A 6,161-nucleotide genomic window follows, 5' to 3' on the forward strand; every position below is an offset into this window, starting at 1 on the left:
TATATCAGCTGTAGCAGCATCATATGAATTCTGGCATTTTACACATAGTCCACCAGGAGGCGCCAATACAAAAGTCAGAGACTTCACACGAGATTTGGGCCATCTTGTGGGGGAAAAGCAGATTACTTCCTACTCGTGAGCACCCCCTCTGGTGGGGAAACTTTTTTCAGGGAGACAAACTTTTTCAGAACACCGGTAGACGGCAGCCATTACAGACGAACATGTGTTTGTTGTTCGAGGAGCAGCCCGGTCACATGCTAATGTCATTAGTTTGTTATCCTAAGGTGTCCTAAGGTGCAGGACTGCTTTTTTCTCCCTTTTTTCACATCATGTCGCCTGCCTGGATCTGTTACTATCTTGCTCTGAAGCACGGAGGAGTGTCAGAGGTGACAGCCTCAATGAGACAAATCAACTTTCTAAATAAAATAAACATGTCCATGGTGAGAAGTGAAAATGTAATATACCAGGAGTTCAGACCATGATTTTCATTTCCACCAGAAAGTCCCAAATAGTACACCAACAAAATACAAAGCTTGTGTTTCCTTTAAGCATTAGAATGAAAAGAGCTTAATCTTTCTCAGTTTAATAAATTGTTGTTTAGAATAAATTGTTAGCCTAGTGGGACAATCTTATTCCTCCCCAAACAGGAAAAAGACCAGAAGGGCAAACATAAATACTATGTTTATGTTGAGGGGTAGATAAAAACACCAAAAGTATTACTTAACTTTATCTTTGCAAGTGTCGAAACTAATTAAGGGAACAATCTGACTTCTCTTTTGTCAGAGATGAACTAGCCTGACCTAATCTAATCAGCCACAGGCTGTGTGTCGGTGGCTGTGGGACAGACACCAGGGGTTAAAGAAGGAGGAAATAAAGGCCTGTTCTCTACAGGAGTTCTTACATAGATGTAAAAAGGCTTTCCCTACGTTTTCTCTTTCACTACAAGGTTTCTGACAGAGCAACACGCCTATGTGCGTATCCACCCTTGTACAATTTGCTTAATGAGCGTCTCAAGAGAGAAGGTGGTGGCAAAAGCAGAGCAGAGGTGTTGTAATTGCAAGTGTGATAAATGATACATGACAAGTGATAACGAACCGTGCGCACTAGTTGTAATTTGTCCCCATGGTAGTCACAAGTTACATGCATAATTAGCTGAAGGAGAGCTAGGTGGAGACATGATGGTGGGAGGTGTTTTATTTGAAAATAAAAATAAGAAAAACTTTGATGCAAGAAAAGTAAATTGGAACTCTGTTAAGACGGTTTTCTCATTTTTCCAAGGCTCTCAAGTGTAACACGTCATACTAGAAAACTTATGGGAGGTCCGGTGAGAAACAGAATCGCAAAATTCARTAAGTCATAAAATTTCTGCTCCTGCGAAACCTGTTGAGTAGAAATAATACATTTTATGGTTGATCTAAGAAAAATGCAGGCCTGAAATGGCTTGGTAATAATCGGGATTGTTTTCAAAATGTCTTGGAGGCATACAAGTGACTGGGTTTCTCCTTTTTTATTCGGTCGGATTAACGAAAGTTCTACAGCAAGCTAAGCAGACAGTAGTTAGACTCTTCTCTTTATGACTCACATGTGCCTGTTTATTTTCTCTAACCCGTTTGTCAAGTGGGATCTTTACTCTAACCCTAGATGCTCTCATGAGACATTATGGTGCTGCAAACTCTCAAAGCCATTTTGGAGGCAAGTGTGCTCTTTTTCCATTGCACAATGTGGTGAAACCAACGAGGCTAGATACATTATATATTGCTCCAAAACCACACCAAGTCCGTTTGGCAGCAAAGCTCAAAGAAATTTCAATATGAGACACTCATAAGCTTGCTGCACTAACAATCTTGGCTTTATGAGCTGTCATGCACACTTTTCACTTCTTAGATTGTCTTTCGCTCGTATGCTGCGAATGCAACCGAGCACCTGACAGAGTGTGGATAACAAGGCTGTAATTGGGGAATGCAGGGGGTGGGGGGAGTGGAAGTAACCTTTTAAAGTCCCCCAGCAGACGAACGAGACACAGCTGAAGTAAAACATTGGTTCATCTATGGCAAATCATTAATCCACTGTGGGTGTTCATCATCATCAACTCCGACTCCTCTGCTAGCAAAGAGGCCAGCTGGAGAGGAAGATTGAGTTTCTCTTGCTGGCTGGGCTCAATTTCTAAGCAGTGTTGGCAGCAAGAAGGAACTCCCTGTGCACTGCGAGCCTTTTCCAGGCAGGAGCACATTCCTCCCCCATTTGCCACCCTGAACACCGACTCCCAGAGGAGTGACAGGATCATGTGTTCTCAAACAAGAGAAGCCCCTGGAAAACTTTTCTACCTACCATGAATCTTTCTTCCTAACCTACCTCAGGCAACCCTCAGTCCCTTTATAACTGGTCTGGGTTTCATTCATAATCTGTCACTCTGTGTCTTAGGTACAGGCTTTGCACAGAAACCACAGATTTATCTGCAAAAATSGATGTCCATATGTTAGCAATGTTTTTATTAAAGGTTGGTTTACTAATGAAGTATTACATTTGTTTGAAAAAGTGAAGCTATCTTTTCGTTCTGCAACTGAAAATGAAATCAGTTTTAACCATCTCCATGAAGTTGCTGTTGAAATCACGTTACACGTTAAAACATGAAATTATCACGTAAGAGGTGACCCTTTAACCACTCAAGCAGTTTTCCTTACAATGTAAATACAGCATTTCGACATAAATTGTGCATCATCTACAACTGAAGACTGATTCCATCCAGAGATCCAGCAGCCAGAGCAAATGAGAGATGAAGCAGGATAAAATAAAGGACGAGTCATCATGATTTATTCCCAATACAATGACTCAAACTGGAAATGGAGCTGCACGGCCAGACTAAACCGTTAATGTCCTGTAAACCATGGAGGAAAATTCCATAAAATAGGCAAAACTCCCCAACAAAGGAATGCTGCTGGGCATGGGTATCATTTTATATAAGAGATTATTTGCACGACTGTAACGTTGGAAGCAAACTGAGAGGCATTTAAGACTGAAACTGAAACTATATCACAAATACATAAACTATTTAGTTCTAAAAAAACAATTTCAAAGTGAGTAATGATATGTCAGAACACATTTTTACTTTTATTAAAACATCGAGTATGGGGTCAGCTCTTTAAAATACATGGCAAATAAAGATTTCCATTTGTGACAGTGTGYGAAAAGAAAATGAAGTCTGGTGGGAGTTTGGGGAAAGTGATCGAAGGTCTGCCAACTATATGTCATCACCCAGATTCAATATCTCAAAGAAGCGCTGTGGTATTTTAAGACTGCWTACAGAGACACCAGAGCAGCCCGACTCAGTGTTTCAGAAAAACTCTTTTTTCTAATGTTTCTTCTCATGAGAATACTATGTTATTAATGAAATACCTTAAAAGCACTTCAAGCATCTAATCAAGGACAAATTTTCCCATTAGACCAAGAGAGTGAGTTCAGAGTCATGTCTTCAAACTAAATAAGGTGTTAACATGCTTCTTCTCATTTTAATGTCATAATTTCTGTATTTGTGCAATGATTGTTGTACACGTTAGACATGAATACTCCCTTAAAGCTCACTGAATGTGTTAAAAACGATGCTAGGGTTACAAACATTGCATGATGAGGAAATAATTATCAATAGACAAAGTGTAAAAGGTAACATTTTGGGGGTGTTGTTTCAATTTTTTTAAAAGTTCTATGTTTATTGTACACAGGAACTATACTATGCTTGTAAAAAAATAACAAGGTGTGGAGCAAAGGAYAAAATTGGCACATCCAAACAACAACTAAACCCTGTTTGTAGGCTTACAGCAAATTGGAGCTTCTACTTCATGTCACATTTAACTACAAATCACAAAAATGCAGGCAGTTGACTGGGAGTCATTGAAGTCCAAATACGAAGGGACACTGAATTCTTTTTGGCCCAGAATTTGGCAACAAACACAACTTGAACGAAGTATTTTCTTCACAATGTTCAAATCAACATCATAAACACCGAGCACAAACACAGGCAAATAACTTGCCATTACTGTTGTGTTGTTGGGTCTGATGTGCTTAAAGATGAGGTTATGATAATTATTTTTAGAAGATTGGGTTTTTTAATAGTAAGTAAGTGCTATGTTGTATTGTCATCAATGTACATTCTAATACAATGACTAAATTGTGTTCTAACCCATCACTTGTGAGATACCCCCAACTGGAACAGCAGGCAGCTCTGTAGGTGACCGGGGAGCAGAGATTGGGTGTCTTGCTCGAGAACACCACAATGTGGGTATGGCAYGGAGTTGAACCTGTGACTTTCAGCTGCCCTATACTCCTCCTATTGTGGCACTGTAGGAGGAGGCATTTGAGACCCTTTAACTCTGGAATCCAAAATACTGATTTAGGGTTCTAGAATAGTTTTCATGGAAATAGCTGAAGTCATAAACACAATTTTTTGCAGAAACACTGTTCCAGTGTGGATGGGTTTTATTTCGATATTTTTATTGTATTTTTTTAAGAATTAAAGTGGTTTTAGTGTGCAGCATGCAACACTGTGCTTAGTTCTCCAAGCAGCCTTTCTTAGATCTTCTCCCCAAAGAGCAGTTAAGCTTTGCTCCACTGGCACAATCGCGTACCCTCACTCCATTTCACGGCACAATCAACAAGCAAACACTGAGATTCTCTGTCTGGAGCTGGGTAGGTCTGTCCAGTATAGCAGAGAGTTTGGTGAATGCCCAAAGCTTGCCGCCCAGCATCCCAGATCAGCCCTTTGTTCTGTACAAGATGGGCACAGTAGTTTGTGACCTGAATGTTAATCACCAGAGCTAACCAGCCATCTGGCCAGCAAACCAACCAGTGAGGGACATTACCATCAAACTAATCAGACTGGAAGGGCAGGAATTCTGGCAAAGTTGCTATAAACTTTCACCAATGTGCTGAAACCAAACAGGGCCTGAGTCACAACCCTTTTTATAAAAGCTATTTATCTGCTATCTATTAGCTGCCCATGAACAGCTCCAGGCATTGGGATAAAATATTGCAGTTCACTGCTGACAATGCTTCCCTAAAAAGACAAAAAGCATCCTTAATCACTGTCTAAAGCCTGAGTGCTCTAAGAAATATAACGCAAATGTTGCTTTTTTTCTTTGTTTGTTTCAGCTGTTAGGTAGTGTGATTTCTCTATGTGTCAGAGCCAATCACAGCAGCAGCAGAACAGAGTAGATCAGAGGGGTATACAGTTCTATTGCATTCAATAAATCAAAGTAGACTGGCTCACCAGTATAGGCTTTTCTCTAAGACACTATTCTACCTTTCTTAGAGACCAAACCTTTTCTATCTTGTGTCGGAAAATAATTTATTTTTAATTGTTAAGCACTGGTAGCATGATGCAACAATTAGCATATATGGGCGGCTGTGGTAGAGTGGTTAGGGGAGTCGACCTGGAACCGGAAGGTCGCCGGTTTGATTCCCGTCCAGTCGACTCAGTCGTTGTGTCCTTGGGCAAGACACCTTACCCGCCTTGCCTACTGATGGTGGTCAGAGGGTCCGGTGGCGCCTGTGCACGGCAGCCTCACCTCTGTCAGTGCGCCCCAGGGCAGCTGTGGCTACAATTGTAGTTTGCCATCATCAGTGTGTGAATGTGTGTGTGCATGGGTGAAGGTCTGCAGTGTGAAGCGCTTTGAGTGTCCTGGATGGATAGAAAGGTGCTTTATAAGTACAGTCCATTTACCATTTACCATATTCAAAGACTCATCATGCAGCATTTGAAATCTCTGCATTTACATCGATTGTATTCACTCCTCTTCTATTCTCAGTATGCATTTATTGTAAATTATTATATTTTGTTTAGTTTTTTTTGAACATGCTAACTATATACAGACAATCATTTTAAACAAACAAGAAAAAAGATAAAGAAGAAGCTACAAAAAATAAAATTAATCAAAAAGTGAACAAGAGTCTACACTTATTTGTAAAGCTCACATATCAAAAGGAAGTGAGAAGAAGTACATTCATAATTAATCCCACCTGTTTACCATTAGTTATCCTGATCCAATTATGTTTTAATACAACCACTAATGGAAATAACATATTTACAATCATCTGTGTGTCAATGAATAATATAAAGTGTCCTAAAAAGCACTATATAAGACTGATGTATTATTATTGGTATTATTATT

The 6,161-nt window shown here is 39.9% G+C and overlaps 1 protein-coding gene across 2 annotated transcripts in view; it reads right to left on the reverse strand.

Moving 5' to 3' along the window:
• tmtc2b (transmembrane O-mannosyltransferase targeting cadherins 2b) overlaps positions 1-6,161 on the reverse strand; it is a 95,022-nt gene that overhangs the window by 49,046 nt on the left and 39,815 nt on the right. The gene's annotated exons all lie outside the window — the stretch shown is intronic.

Source organism: Austrofundulus limnaeus, unplaced genomic scaffold, assembly GCF_001266775.1.
Source record: "Austrofundulus limnaeus strain Quisiro unplaced genomic scaffold, Austrofundulus_limnaeus-1.0 Scaffold7, whole genome shotgun sequence".
In the NCBI taxonomy this organism is placed as follows: domain Eukaryota; kingdom Metazoa; phylum Chordata; class Actinopteri; order Cyprinodontiformes; family Rivulidae; genus Austrofundulus; species Austrofundulus limnaeus.